This window comes from Lycorma delicatula, chromosome 7 (assembly GCF_047948215.1).
Source record: "Lycorma delicatula isolate Av1 chromosome 7, ASM4794821v1, whole genome shotgun sequence".
Lineage (NCBI taxonomy): Eukaryota > Metazoa > Arthropoda > Insecta > Hemiptera > Fulgoridae > Lycorma > Lycorma delicatula.
Window position 1 is genome coordinate 85,441,917 of NC_134461.1, and position 17,192 is coordinate 85,459,108.

The 17,192-nt window shown below is 28.2% G+C and overlaps 1 protein-coding gene across 2 annotated transcripts in view; it reads left to right on the forward strand.

Annotated features, from left to right (window-relative positions):
* The first annotated feature begins 7,137 nt into the window (after positions 1-7,137).
* The window catches only part of LOC142327516 (single-minded homolog 1-like), a 170,316-nt gene continuing 160,261 nt past the window's right edge, over positions 7,138-17,192 (forward strand). The window contains exon 1 of one of the 2 annotated variants that reach the window (XM_075370643.1): positions 7,138-7,188. The gene's annotated coding sequence lies outside the window, so the exon portion shown is untranslated. Of the gene's footprint in view, positions 7,189-7,307; positions 7,467-17,192 lie in introns of those variants that run through there. The other variant, XM_075370642.1, reaches the window with a different exon arrangement.

The following is a 17,192-nucleotide window of genomic DNA, read 5'->3' on the forward strand; positions in this document are numbered from 1 at the left end:
GATTTAAATTAAATTTTTTTTTTTTAAAGCTAAGATAATTTTTCAAATCTTTAGTACATTTTGCTATGTTCTTTGTCTGTTTGGATGGAAGCCAGATACCCACCTTTTAGTTTATGTTATACATGCCATATGCTTATTTTTTATATTTATATTCTGATTATTTCTTTTATTAATTGTGTGTTGTGTTTTTTTAATTAATTTTTTGCTCTATTCAGCTCCTTAACTTAACTTCTGCTTTTATGTATTGTTTGTTTTAATTTTTTATGCCTGTTGTTTTACGATTTTTTTTCCAGTGATCACATAAATAATTAATGTATTTAATTAAAATGTAGCGCTTCATTATTTTGTTTGAGTTGGGAAGTTAATAATCTCTCTTGTTCCTTCACTTATAAATATACATCTGGTTTCACCTAGGGTCCCTAAAAAGGTATTACCTTTATGTAGGTTTTATGATAAAAATTAGCTTGACTTTAATCCATATATTAATTTCTTTCAGAAAGTTTAATGAAATTGATTGTCGTATTTATAATTGATATGAATGCAAGGAGAGTTGCCTGGCCAATTGTATCACTTGATTTTTTTTTTTTTTTAATTTTTAAACATTTCTATTGTTCTATCTAACTATAACAATCTGTATTGATCATGTATCACATCGACGTTTGTTCCATTGGTTGTTTGTTAACGCTCGACTTAAGTTCAAAACAGGTAGTCTAGTTGTAACTTTGTTTAAACATACTTATTTTGAGGTAAAAAAAGTGGAACCAGTTATTTAGTTAATTATAAACCAGCATTTACAATCCTCAAGATATCATCAAACATCAAAGCGATTTTTTTTTTTTGTCAAGAGTGATATTCTTTACAAAAAAATAAATTTTTAGATGTTTCTTTGGAGTTATATCAATACACACTGCACAAAGTAAAAAAAAAGTTATTTTTTTACAAATCGCTGAATAATTTCTATAATTCATCGTTTAAATACAGGGAATGTAACAAACTTTCAGGACTTGTTTTACTGGTGAAAATAAAAAAAAAAGTTCATATAAACATAGGTTCGAAGATGCTTCGATAGTAAGTTATGGCTGGTAAAAAATTTCTGTTCCTTTGTTAAAGTTAAGCCAGACTGTAATTCTTAAAGAATTAAACATTTTATAAAAACAAACAATAAAGATTTAAAAAAAAAAGAAAAATCAAATTAACAAAACATCAATTTATTCTAATAAATTGTTTATAACATCCTTAAACCTATTAAAAATTTCAACCACTTGAAAAATCATCAGAAAAAAGTGAAAAATAAAAAAAAAAAAAATATTTGTGTTCGGATTATGTACTCTGATATCCTGGTGCCGGTTTTATTTTTACATAGGTTTACTTTTGGCGTAGGACTCCACTCGCCTTAACACACTTTTTGTGGTACTGGTTACATATGAGTTGTATAAGCATTTATGATGAGGCGATGTACTTTCCTTCTATGCGGTACAGGTCCTACATAGGTTATAGAAAAAGAGAAAATCTACTGTCGCTTTGGTGCGATATTGGACGTGTAGGATTTGTATGGTTGGAGCCTAAATTAGTTTTTACATTTCTTCAGAACATAGCACTGCTAAGCAACACAAATAGTTAGACTGTAACGCACCAGTGGAAGTGTTAATATCAGAAAATGAGGACTTTTAAAAAAAAAAAATATATATATATATATTTTTTTTTTTTTAAAGTCAATACTTATAAGACCCTGTGGAACTGCAGCACACCCCATACTTCCAGTTGATATTATCGATAACATTTAATATAATGAGTCCTTTTTTCTTTATACTTGTACAATGTATGATCCTTAAGTTCAATGTCAGTAGCCATCCCCCAGTTCATGAAAAAAATACAAAAATCTTGTATGGCACTTCACACTTTCAGCGTGGCGTTGTGCGCATGCTACCATAGAAAGCTGCGAGGGAGAGAGCACTGTCTCTCCTGCAGTGCCGAGCTGGCATGCTGGTGGAGGATAGTTTTTTTTACTGCGTTTGTGTATGGAATGTTACTTGTTCGTTCTCTTTTCTAGTTTAGTCAACGGAAGAAATATGAAAGTGGTTTAGTTGTTTTTTTTTGAGTAGTGATCAAGAGATGGCGGAAAGCAAAGATTTTGTAACAAATTACACTGTGTTGAATAAATTAAAGTTTAATAATAGTCAATATTCAAAATATGTTCCAAAACAATTTTTCTTCTTAAAAAAAAATTATTTTGTATACTTTGTTTAATATTCATTCTCGATTATGAGCTGTAAGAACACGTAATATTTTTAAACAAAGAAACTGTGTAGAATCAGATTCTTTTTGTTGCTTCAATCAGTTGCGATAGACTATGCGATATCCATGAGTTTTTTCGTGATGATGCAGGTCATGGTTAATGCTTAACTTAAGTCTTTTCAGAAATTAATTTTATAATTATTTTAACACAGATCTAAATTTACTTAAGTTTTGTGATATACGAATTAAAAAAAGTTAATTAAAAAATGTAGTAAAATAAAACATCATTTCCTGTTGTAGTAAAGCTTTATTTGAATAATATTTTAAATAGCGTATTAATTTTTTAATATTTTCTAGTGCGCATGTAATCAGGCCAGGTAGTTTGATGTTCGGATAATCGGCACCATACTCTAGTTATAGCAGTCGGTTGCTCTATTACAACTAAAGTATACTACTAAAGCGAATGTAAATATCACCAAGAACATTTTCCCGACTGTTTCAAATTACTGTTTAACATACTTCAAACGCGTTCTGTGAAAAACCTTCGCCGAAATTTTACATTTTTGACGTTTTGAAAGTTCTCTGAATCAAAAAATATATATATTACAACGTTAAAAAGTAATTCAGATATGTATTTGTTATAGACTATATTTAAGTTTGTCTCTATTTGGGTTTTTTACAGGAGTTAGTGTAATCATGAACTTTGGTATAGTAACTTCTGTAAAAGTAGATTTATTTAAATTATATTTTTGAAATAAAAAAAAAATGAATATAAATGGTAGAATTTTAATGTGCTATATTTGGAAGGGTATTTATAGAAATTTTATTAGTATGATAAAACTAATAAAGAATAACATTACTTATTAGTAAAGTGCAGATGAAAGATATGTTCCCAAAATCAAATTTTTAATGAATTCAGTAGGATATTGAAGTTGTTTAAGAACTACTTTGTCTCCGGCACAGCAAAATCGAGGAGTTTCATTATTCTATTTTTAGTATTACAATGGTTACATATTTTCGTACCTGTTAATCATCGTACCTGTTTGAATATCATTCAAATTCAGATGTCGATTTCAAGGTAATAATCAGAAGCTGATTTCAGACCTAATTTATTTCTCAAAAGTTGAACTTGATTTTGCGCCGAGCGTATGTACGTGGCTCTTCAGGTTTTTGAGAAAGCTCTGTCGTAGATTAACTTTGTCCACGATCATAAATCTTAATAGCTCTAGAAGTTCTTTCTATCTGTGATCTCGCCGACCTAAGCGTTATGAAAATACTAATACGAATTGAAAGTCGAATGTATGCCAATTATGTGAATGTCTTGGAACTTCTTAGTTCAGGATATAAAAATCTACGGTGTACTACTATTCTGTGTTTAGTGTTAAGAGCTATCCTAACTGCTGTTTATAGTAGTGAGATTTTACTGCAGTGTATGCGATTGTGTTAGTGCATAATGTACTAGTGAGTTAATTTGTTAGTCCTCACCAGTATTTATATAATACTTTATTGAGTATTTTGTCAACTTTAAATATAGCTGCCATGTAATTAATTTGTAAATAACTCGATTCAGTCGGCACGAAGTGAAAACATCAAACATAAATCGCATCATAAAACAAACGTGAAACATCAAACGTATAATTTATAAGCGTAACTTTCGAGAAAGTCTATTACAGCGTCACGCGGTACGTTTACAACAAAATAGCTCTTAAGTGAGCCGCCCTCCGTGGCGCCAGTGGTAGCGTCTCGGTCTTTCATCTCAAGGTCCCGGGTTCGAATCCCGGTCAGGCATGGCATTTTCACACGCTACAAAAATTTTCATTCAAACTTCAGAGGATGAGATGAATGAAAATTTTTACCTCTGGGACCATCTAACGTTGGTCCCAGAGGTTAAAAAAAAGTAAATGTAGTATTTACTGGGGTGAGAATGAGTTTTCGCGGATCGCCGCCAGATTCGACAATGACATTAACTTTAGTAAAATACATAGTAACTTTCAGAAGTCGATACCGATATCGAAATTCAATATTTCTCAAGCCATCTAAATTTTGTTAAATTTGTAAGTAGTCATCATTCCCTTTAATTTTATAATGAAACTAAATTTTTTTTCGATATTGACAGAAAATCACAATCGATGTAGACGATGATGTTAAATTTAGTAAAAGAAGTTCTAGGTTATTTGTAAATTTCTTTTTTTTTAATTTATGATTTATGAGTATATAGTAGTGAGATTTTAACTGTGGTAATTACATTTTGGGGACGTAAAAAAACTACAGTTAAAATTTCGCAATGATTGGTTCTGTAGTTTTCGCGGTTATCGGGAACAAACGAAAAATATGTTTGTATATAGTAGTGAGATTGTTAATTAAGATCATGATACTGGCGCTACTATCTCCTGCACTTTGAACTATTGTTTAGTAGTCTTGCAGTAATAAGAAATTTTGGACTGAATAAAGTAATCGATTATTTTTTTAATGAACCAAATCAATATTGTAATTTAAATATATCCTCTTTATTTTTTAATAAGTACCATATTACCTGTAAATTTTAAGCAATTTCTCTTTTAACGATAATATTAGTACAAATTTTCGTAATTAGATAAGTTGAATGCTGATAATCTGAAATATTAAGTATTTATTAACTGTGGTTGAATTAAAGCATTTGAATTATACTTTATAAAATCCATTTTACGTAGTCTGTTATTATAGTTTGTTAGTACCATAAAAGCAATAGAATGTATGACAAAACTTTCAAAATAAAAAGCTCTAATACTTTTCTGATATTGATCATTCATTCTTATATAGAGGAATAATAATGATACATGAAAAATGTTTAAACATTTTAAAAAGTAGATATTTTTAAACTTTGACCGAATCCCCCACCTCAATATTGTCTCCAACGTATTTTTTGGGCCACTTGCATTATTACTATTTCTAGAAGACATACAAAATTATTAAAAAATATGCAATAAATAAAAAAATGGCTTTTTTCAATTTCTGGGGAAGAAAAAAATTTGGGGGCAAACTTTATTTAAAAGGGTAAGATAAGCATGCATGCATGTATTGAGCTTAATATAAATTGGGGTTATATTTCCAAAATTTTAAGAAATTGACCCAAAAATCTATTTACCCTTCTTCCTGGAAATATTGACCCCAATAAATTGTCCCATATACACAAATCTCAGTACAAAATTTCACCTATATCGGTTTATTCAATCAATAGTTATTAAGCTTCAAACGCACCAGCTTACGCATGTACGTGTGTTGTATGGTACATACGTACGTTCCAACATTACCCCTCACTATTTTTGGGGTTCCTGGGTCATGAATGTCGGAAAATGAAAAATCCATACTCCTTTTTTTGACCAATTACCATACTTTACTTGCAGCATAGCTCTAGAGGTATGATGACAGAAAATTAAAATGACGTAATCAAATCCAAAAACGAAAATATTACGTACATGCACTTATAAAAGGTAAAATCGTGCTGTTGCTTTCTTTAGCTGAAGTTAATGTTATATATACATTTTAAAATTCGTTTTCTATATAGTTTATTAAGCCTATTATAATTTGATATAAAAAAATATATATTTTTGGATAACAAGTTAAGAAATCCATTTTTAGATTTCAAATCTTGGACCAACCATTATGGTCTATTTTTATTTTATTTTTTTACAAATTATTATGCAATAGGTTTAAATCAGAATATCCATCACATGATCTTACAATACCAATGTTGGCTTAAAACTTCCGAACTGTTGAACTGATCTGAATGATACTTATAATGATCATGAGGATTTTTATATGAAACTTTTTACTCCGCTATTGGGTGAGCAGTAAGGTTTAATTCGCCGACCGCTTGGAGGTAGTGGTAGTGTCTTATTTAGGTCCAGGGTGCGAATCCCAGTCAGGTATTGCATTTTCACACGCTATAAAATTGTCGTTTCATCTGAACCTCTAAAGCAATACCTAACCGGTGGTCCTGGAGGTTAAAAAAAGTACAACCGTGTTTAAATTAAAAGGCTCATTTTCCGTAAAAAATATTTTTTGAGTCGTTGATTAAAAAAAAATAATAATTGTTTTTTAACAGATTAACAGGTTTTTTCAAATGAAGTTTAAATTTTAAACTAGTTAAACAAAAAGAAAATATTTAAATAAAGTAATTCTATTTGGATATTTCACATTAACGATAGAATTTCATTTCAACGAAGCAGTACTTAACTGATAATTGAAGTTACAAGTGTAGTGTTATAACTTATTTTAATACATTTACCAGGCATGACTGAGGACAAATTATTTGACGAAAAAGTTTTTTTATGGCACAAAAAAAAGAATTTCTATTAAATTTGTTGAAATATATCAAAAATATCATCTTTAAATCTGTAATGGATGCTTCGACTACGTTTCAGAGATTTCATGAAATAAAAATTGAAGCAAAAGAAATCTGAAAAAGCTTTTTTATGTAACATCTTTAAAAAAAAATTATGTAGGATTTCTTTCTGGATAGTAATTCAGATTTTTATAAATTTATCTTTATTAGCGTATGTTTATAACTTGTTTTCTTTCTTCTATATTAAATCTTTTATATTTAATCTTTTTTTTATTTTATTTTTATTTCATAATGTAAACATTCAGGTAGTAAAAGATAAAATAAAAATGGAAGCTCATAGCCAGTAAGCTCATGCGTTCATTGAGATGTGACAACGCGGTCGGTGCTTTGTTGAGGGTGAAGGCACCTCGATACGGGTCTCGAGGCCACCCTACACGTGCATCCTTGTCTGTCTGCGCAGGTGCGATAAATTAGCGGCCATTCCGATCTCTCGATTGGTGGAAATCTAACCAATAGAGCGGGGTGGGCGGGCGTGCATGCTTGCTGGCTGTTCGGCCGGATTTAAGCGGTAATATCGGCGGGCACATTGTAAGCCCCGTCACGTCGTCAACTGAGGATCTTTTAAATAGGTAAGTTTGCGGCAACACGTTTTCCATCATATGTTTATTATTAAGTCAAACGTAACCCGACGTGTTTCTCTCTCGCACTTAACGCTCTCTCTTTCTCCCTCTGTTACATAGAAGCACACGCACTCTCTTCGATCTCGTTGTCTTAGCGTGTCGTTTGATAGTTAAAGCCCTATTTCGCGTACACCGTGGGCGCAACCCTCTTATTAGATGGAAATCATGATCTACCCTTTCGTTCTTTTTCACATATTTCGAAGCCGGAGAAATACTTTTAACAAGAGGTAAGAATAACGTACCTGAAAATCAGCAACAAAATAAAAATAAACTTTATTATTACTAACTTACTTTTTCTAAAATTCACGTTAAATTATATTATAAATGTTTTTAAAGTATTACGAATAATCCCTTTAACAAGCTAGGTATATTAAAATTTGTTTTAAGTTTTATCAAGTTACTGAAATCGATCGTTATTTTAAAGTAGGAAAAATGTGAAAAGTAATTTGCGGTAGAAGATATTTAACTACAATGAGTTTAAATAAATTTTGTCTACGTGAAGTAAACGGTTCACTTTAATATTATAAGCATGTTAACAATGTATGAATGACTCATTTTGATGGTATCTCAATGGAACTGTGTGATAAAATTAAGGCCTATGAACGATTTACCTTTTTCTTGTTTTTCTTTTATAGATTATTTTATTATATATTATGATTTAAACTATTTATTATTAATAAACAATTTTAAAGAAATTGAAAATATTAAAACAAAAATTGAGTTGAACATATGCAGTTTTATAACATATTACACATCAATAATGATGAATTTGTTTATTAAAAAAAAATATATATATATACTTTCATAATTACAATAAAAATTGACCCTTAATTTTTGCGTATTCATTTTTATAGTTATCAGTAATGAATTTACATCGGTAATTTTTCCGTATGACATTTTTGTTAATTAAATAAAAGAATTAACCATTTAGAAAAGGCTCTTTTTTAGATTTATGTTGTTTAAAACTTTTCACATATATATAAGGTTACATTTTTTCTGTAAATAATTAATACAAATTCTATTATCAAAATAAAATGAAAAGAGCAACAAACGATGTTGATAATACAATTTTATCTTTAATGAATATACACGATCTATTATATTTCTTAATATGTACTATAAAATAAGTTAAATGAACAATTACTTAATACTGTAATGCTGAAAAAATTTGAATTACTGAATAATTGTGATAATTTAAGACGTATCGTTAAATAATTTTTAAAAATTCTAAAAAAATATATTTATATACTATTACTATAAATAATGTAAAATTTTATTTTAATGGATCCCTTTAAAATCTGGATTATTTCGTAAATGTTTAGTTTTGTTTTCTATTTTTTTTTTTAAAGTCCAAACGATTATTTTTGTTTGTTAACAAGTGCAATAAAAATAATATTTTCAATTCTTTATGTCCTTTTTTCTTTCAGAATTACTACTTAAATTAATATTTATTATTTTAATTTGTTCATTGCCATTTTCATTCTATGATACTACTTCTTTACCCAAATAGGTCGTTTGATATACTTAATTTTATTATAATTTTTTCTGATATGATAATTAAATATACAGTTCAGTTTACACATTGTTTAAACTTTTTATTACAAGCAATGAGTTTTCCTTATTTTGTTTCCAAAACACTAAACTATTATAAGTTTTCTTTTTAATATTAAATAAATAATAAATTACTTTTATATTAATAAATTACAGTAATCAACCAATTACTTTTGTGCTTCCTTAAGTTAATGGTGATTTATTTATTATGTATTTCTAATTTTACTATTTTTTTACCTTAATATTTTTTTATAATTGTTTTACATAAATCTATTATTTTAAAATCATGAGTAAATAACAGATAAATCTAATAACGTAATAAGAGAGAGACTTTAATAGTTTCGTATTAAAAATTATCGTAAATAATAATTAAAATTAACATGAATCAGTTAGTAATTTTTTTAAAGTTGTGATTTAAATATACCAATTGCACTGTTTTATGACGATGAAACTTAATATCTCGTTTCATAATAACGATAAAAACAGAGCGTAAACTTATATATTTCCCAACTTTTTTTCTCTCTTAAATTATCCAATTTCATTTCATTATTCGAATTTTTACAAAAATCCAGAAAGTACCAAAAATATACTTTTTCAAAAAATAGCAGTTTTAAAAAGTCAACATCTTTAAAAATTAAAAAAAAACTAGTCAAGTTTTTTGATGAGTTGAGAAGAAGATTAATGTATTTAATAATTAAAAAAACACCTATTATAATTTGTATATGAAATTGTAAATAGATAAATGACTAAATATTTTGTAATATTGCGGGCGATGCGTAGTAATAATAGTTTTTAATTATTATTTATACTTATTTTCTTAGTTTTTAAAATTTTTATAAAATAAACATTTCTAAATTAATAAGATACTACTTGGAAAATCGTCAGAAATTTATAAAAAAACCTCTGCTCCAAAAACGTCTAAATTGTCTAAAAACAATGAAAACTTCATTATTTTATCGTATGTGTTTACGGTCAACTATTACAAAAATCTAGTTGTATTTCTTTTTTTTTTAAGTAGTAATAACATTTTCTCTCGGTCGTTTCCCTGTAATACAGATTTTAAATATACGCGTTTCACAGATTTATGTGTAAATCTGTGAAACGCGCGTAAATTAAGTTTTAAAACAGATACTTTTTCTAATTTTTCTTTAGTTAATTTTTTTTTATTATGAAATTAAATTGTATAAATTATCAGAAAAAAATACAAAACAAAGATCATCTTCAATTTTTTTAATGTTATTATGAAATAATTTTTTAAGGAAAGTTATAAGTAATAAATGATGTTTAGAAATTAAAAAGAAGGGTTATATAAATTTAAAACTGTAACGGTGCGTAGATATTTTAAAAAGTCATGTTCAATAAAAAATTATTGCCATACTATTCGATAAAATAACTATTAACAATAAATAGAGAATAGTTTAATCATAGATATTAAATGTATTTGCATGTGGAGGGAGCGATACCATGGGACCGGATTTGAGTATAAAGAAAATGCAGTAACTTATACAAGCGGGACGCACGGCACTTTCAAAAAAAAAATTATAATAATTAAAATATTTTAATATCAGGAAAGCGGAAATCGTCTAATAATAACACCATTTTAATTAATTCATCTGTTAGATAGTTACAGGGGTATAGACAAAAATGATAACGAACAGTTATTCTTTATTTTGGTACAACGCTATTCGTCCAGAGGTAAAATTCCCGATTACAGAAACACCTCATATTGTAACCCACTTTTAATAAATCTGTTGACCATCTAGCGAAAGAATAAATAAATAATTTTTATTGAATTTTTTTTTTACACATTGGTCATTAAATGGCTGTAAACGGTTGATTAATACTAAATAATTATATTTAGTATAAATCAGCTGATTTCGAAGTCGAGAGTTCTAAGCTTTAAGTTCTAGTAAAGGCAGTTACTTTTATACGGATTTGAATACTAGATCGTAGATACCGGTCTTTATGGGTTTCAGTTAACCACACATCTCAGGAACGGTGGAGGTGAGACCGTATAAGAGTACGCTTCATTTTCATTCATACATATCACCCTTTGAAGTAATACTTTACAGCGATTCCGGAGGCTAAAACAGAAAAAAAAAATTATATTCTAATGTCTTTTTTTTAGTTGAAATTATCTATTGTTATTTGTAAGGTACAGACAAAGAATTTAGTGTTCCTTAATGACGGTAATTAAAAAAAGGACATTTTTCAGTAAGCGGTACGACTTTTTTTTTTCTTTTTTGCTTCCAAATCGGTGGATATTTGCAGAGAAATTATAAGAATGATCTAATCAAACTTACCTTATGCTCACTAGTCAAGGTTAGCAAGCGAACCGAGCGTAGATTAAGTTTGGTTAGGTTATATTTAGAATTATAATTATAAGCAATAATGATTTATTGAACCTCTCTCAGGTACATTTGGAAGATCCATATTTGAATAAAATCGACGAGTAGAAATAACAAAATAGGTTAGCGAGCGTAGTTTAATTTTGGATAGATTATATTTCTAATTTCTCTCCAAATACCCATTGATTTGGAAGAAAAAAATTGAAAAAGAATGGCTATCGGATTTCGGAAAAGAAACTTAATTTAAAAAAAAACCTTTTTTAAAAAAAGTCTCTCAAATTTTTTTAAATTTGAGACGAAAATTTTAAACGATATCAACATTTATATAAAACGAATTTTATTTATATGATAATTTCCACTTACCAACAATCTTTAATAGTAACATTCGAGCGCTTTCGGATTATTAATCCGTCTCAGGAACGATGATGTGATATACATTATAATTATTTACTTCACATATCATTAAGTATACTAAATTGAACTTTATATAAATATAACAATTGATCGACAAAAGGTAAAATAAAGTTAACGTTTTCCGTCATGTCTCAGTATGATGGTTTCAATTGTTATGTTTATTAGTATGAAGCAGTACTACCAACCTAAGATCAAAATTATTGTTTCATATCTATTTGAATAATACATCATTTTCAAATTTCGTTTGTTAATTTATCAAACGAAATTTTCAAATGTATAACACATCATCGTTCTTGAGGATGAATTAATAATCCGAAAGCCCTCGAACATTACTATTAAAGATTATTGGTAAGTGAAAACAGTTATATAAATAATCTATTTATTAATATCATACTTAATAAAATTCATTATAACGAATTTTGATGAATAATAGTTTTATTAAAAATAGGTCAAAATTGTGCAAAAATATATAATGACTTTTTAAGGCTATTTTATTTTACAAACTTGTAGAAATCGTTTTACAATTTTACTATATTCATTTTTCACAACTTTATAGAATTTTTACAATTTCAGTTTTAAAATGCAATTGTAAAAAAAAAATAGCAGTATAAAATGTCAATGAAAATGAAGTATTTAGTGATCACGATATTAGGTGTGAGTATTTAATATATAAAAAAACAAATATATTTAATAAGTGTTTTAATACTTTTCCTGTTTTTACTGTTTAAAAATGGTATCAAAAAGAATCTCGAATAAAAAATTTAATGATAATGAGAAAGCTGTGCAAGGTAGCGGTGCAAGGCTGTACAAGGTTACCCGATCAATAATATGCCAGCTTTTTTCGTTTTGTTTCTTAATTTTATGAAATTTATAAACATATTTTTAATTTTTGTGTTTTTTCTTATATTTTACATAATCTTAATGATTCCTAGAATTTAACTTTTATCCAGTTATTAATTCGTAATGATAAATGTAAGATTAAACAATTATTATTTATAGTAAAGTACAAGTCTAACCTAAATTTTTATTAATTAGATCTGAAATTCTTATTTTGTTTTTCTATGAATATTTATCAATTTGGGTGTACTAATGTAGAGGGAGGAAATCCGGGAGGTTAGAAAAGAAATTAACAAGTATTCATATCATTGTTAATCGGATTGATATTTTAAATTAACAATAATGAATGTTGTCTATATTGCGAATTTTGCGAATTTCTTTAGATGTGATTTCTTTGATGATTAAATAAATAAATCATGGATTAATTATACTACAGCAATTTCATTTATAACAAAAATCATTTTGTTTTGTTTTAAACCTTTTTTTTTTTTAAGAAAAAAAATGCTAATAAGTTCAAGTACATTAAATATTTTATTGTATCCATCAATTATAACAATATTATATCTTAGAAGCTTTTGAAATGTAGTGGTGTACGAGAATGTTAAAAATCAGATAGGTGGATAAAGTGACAAATGAAGGCAAATTGGGTGGGGGGTGTGGCAAATTGATGAAGAAAGAAGCATTTGGAAAAATATTGTTAAAAGAAGAGAGACAGACTTATAGGCTACATATTAAAACATCCTGGAATAGTCACTTTAATATTGGAGGGACAGATAGAAGGGAAAAATTGTGCAGGCAGGCAACGTTTGTAATATGTAAAACAAATTGTTAGGGATGTAGGATGTAGGGGGAATACCGAAATGAAACGACTAGAACTAGATAGGGAATGTTGGACAGCTATATCAAACCAGTCAAATGACTGAAGACAAAAAAAAAATCTTACAATCTCTTTAAAAGTAGAACGATTTTTTCAGGGTATAGAACGTTTCAGATCATTGTTTTGAGTAGTAGGGTATGAAAGATGTTTACTAGCAGATTCTGTATTAAATATTAAAAAAATATTCACTTCATAAGTTGTAATTATCTAATTTTGAATATGGATAAAACCCGTTCGTTACATTATACTACTAAAGTAGACCTAAAATTTCTAGTTACTTGGATATATTGTTTTCGTAATAATAAAAATATTAATATTTCTGTTATCTATAGAAACCACCACATTTGGTTGGAAATTTAGTGGAACAACTACATTTTTGGTGGCTTTGTCAAATGATAAAATTCTTGTTAGAGCTCCATCTAATTGATTTCTTCTATAATTAAATCAAACTGTTTTGTTTCGTTTAATAAAACTCTAGGCTTGACATCCTTACTAAATACTCGTGTTCATTATTTCCCTTCATATTATTATTGTTACCTTACGATGCTTCTTCAAATAAACAGAACAAGTTTTAAAGATGCAAAAATAGATTGTCAGATTATTATTAACTGATTATCAAAGAATTTGTAGAAATCCGTTAATAATTAGTCTAATTTTCTAAGAGGATGTCGTGTAGAAGAGGGGACCAACTTTTCTTTACGTTTTGGGGTCTCCTTAACACGATACTGCAATGTTTAAATATGCATGTATGTATAAAAAGTTTTCGCCCGCTCTACAGGACGCAAATCTCAATCGATTTTGACGAAATTTGGTGGGGTTATGTAAAGCTATTGGGAATAGAGCCCTATTGAATTTCGAGCGAATCGATTTACAGAAACCACAGTTAGAACAAAAAAACGGGGTTTTTGGGTATATTTTCAGTTTTTTCGTTCTACGAGGCGCAATTTTTAACCGATTTTGATGAAACTTGGTAGAACGATGTAATCCTAACAGCAGGGTTGTCAGATTTTCAAAAAAGCTTATCCGGATTTAATAAAAAAAAAATGTTTTATTGTACTATTTAATTAAATTTGTAAGTTTCTATAAAATTAAAAAAAATATATATCAAAAATCATAAAAAATACCATACAAATCTTTTTAATATTTTTCATTTCTGCTACATTTTCAAAATATTTTATGCATCTTCAAATTACAGTTTTTTAAAAATTCGCGAAATTCCTTTCATGATATCTTAAAAATTTCTTTTACCATTAATTCAGCCTCCAAGTTATTCAGCAAGAAACGATTCCGTTCTTTCCGTTAAGCAGTATTCAGTAAACTAAAAATTCTTTCTGTTGTTGCATTTGAGTGCGGAATAAAAAAAAATGCAGGATGTTATTTTATATAAATTATTTGAATTTTCATTACTTTTTAAAAAATTTTACCCGTTATTTGTAAGTCAAGATATCGTTCTTCTCCATCTCTATAAATAAGATCTAGCTTTGTGTTTCTTTGAATAAAATGTGTTCGTCGATATAAATATCGAATTAATTTACGATATTTTTCTAGACTTTCAAATTCAGTGAGTTATATTTATTTAATGATCGTCACAAATTAATTGATTTATATGTTACTAAGTGTTACGTGCAAGGAAATCCAGAAACTTTGTAAATACGTCGCACAGTTTCGTAATTCTCGTACTTCCATTTTTACTAAGGATTCAAAAACTACAGTCGTATTTAATAACGTCTATTTAGTTCGATTTTAACATTTTCTTTACAAATTGGGAATTATAGACTGCTTATCGGAACGCGGGAATACAAATACTAAATCGGGACATTCCCGCTGAAATCGGGACGCCTGGCAAACCTGCCTAGTAGAAATAAAATTGCGATAAAGAAAATTTGTAATGTAAGAGCAGCTCTGAAAAGAGATAATTTGAAAAACATAACCTTAATAAATATAATTATATATATATTTAATTTATCTTCGAATATTGACGATATTAAATTTAATTAAAAAAAGAAAACGCAGTTGCAGTTACATAAAAAAAAGTTAGTTTCGCTATAATAATTTAGTTTTACAATAATCCAAAATGTGATCTGTATGAAGAACAGAGGCTGGTGGCCAAAGAATCAGTTTTGAAGTTTTAATCGTTTTGGCTGAATTTGAACCTTTTCTTTTTTGTGGGCAAGGCTCCAAAACCACACAAAATATGGGTAACAGTATCGAAGTGGGTTGTTAAGCAACTGATGTAGTTACTATTCAATAAATATGTGAAAAGGAGGAAGAAAAAAACCACAAATACACAAATATGTTTATTGGAACGATACACAGTATCTCGCAGTATTATAAAATAACATATAATAATAACATAATATGAAATAAAAAAAAAAGCACCGAAAGCAATATATTTTCAAAAATCATTACAGCAGTGGATCTTTTTTTTTTCTTAGCTAAAACCGGAAATCCGCCTTCTTATGCGCTTACTGCGACAGTTTTATTTACAAATACGCTACCTTTGCTAAAAAAGTTACCCATATAAATCAATTTAAAAAATTTTTACATATTCATACCAGTTTATTTAAAATTAAATAAAAATTTTTGAGTCTGTATTAATGTGCTGATGATTATTTAATTAATACTAATTTAAAAAAAAGAAAAAAAAAGTTGATATTTAATTTAACATCTTTATTTAATATGTACAAAAAATATTTGTTCAAATAACTTCAATTATTATATTTTAAGTTGTTTACTTTTGTACAGATTTTATTTATTCAATATCTTTACATATTTGCTTCATCATTATTATTTATATGCACAAAATTTATTATTTTTATGCATACATATTTGCTTTGATCCATCCATGAAAAAGTAGTTACAATTTTATCTATGGAATTTCACACCTACTCATTTCTGATGTAATCTTTGTTTTTTATTATTAGGCTAAGAACCAATTTCAATAAAGTTTTTATGTATTTAATATTTAGAAAATTAAAATCCTGATATTTCCATGCGTGTTCCATTAATCATCTCCTAAATTCGCATAACAAATTATTTTATTCCGGAAAAAATACATTAATTTATTAGTTAACGTATTAAAGCTCTTCTCACCCTATATTTATTATGATCGTGACGTGTGTATGTAAAATATAAACACACTAATAAATTTACTTTCTTTAACAGTATTGGACATCCAGTTTTTTTTTTAAATATAGTGAAGATGTCACTTGTACTTCCGTTTTGATGAGCTGGATATTCTGACCTCCGTACGGGAAGACAACTGCCTTGTGTCGATCTCTGTTGCGATACAACCCCCTTCGTTCCTAGTCTTATGGGCTTTACCGGAGGTAGTCTTTTAGACCCTCTAATTTTGATAACCTAATAGTCATCAGTTTGGCCTCTGTCAGGATACCACCTATGTAATTGCCTCGGCAGACATTTCAGTGTATTTACACAACCTCTTATCGCCTTCGTATGACCTCTTCCAACCACGACCACCTACCATAACTTACAACCCTCAACTCCTCAACTATCAAATTAATCGATTCGCAAAGGCGTGATCCCCGCGCCTTCCTGTAACACCAAAGGCTTTCACAAAAACTCTTCCTACATCTAATTTTAATTAAGCTATGCACTCAGATCATTACTTGATTGAATCTTTAAATACCAAAAATACTATCCTCATACCAACAAAAGAAGTGTTCATCGCAACAACGACAGTTTTATCCTAAAATTCAGTTTAATCAAAGTCCTCTTGATTTACATAAAAATCAAGAAATAAATTCACAAATTTAATAAACTTGTAATGAAAATATACCTTATTTCTTTCTGCTCTGGCCCGCTTTCGAGAGCGAGGTGATGCTTACATCCATCCTCCCAGATCGCAGCTACATCAGAATTCTCCACAAATCCATTCTTATCCTAACAGCGAATATCTTAGCTAA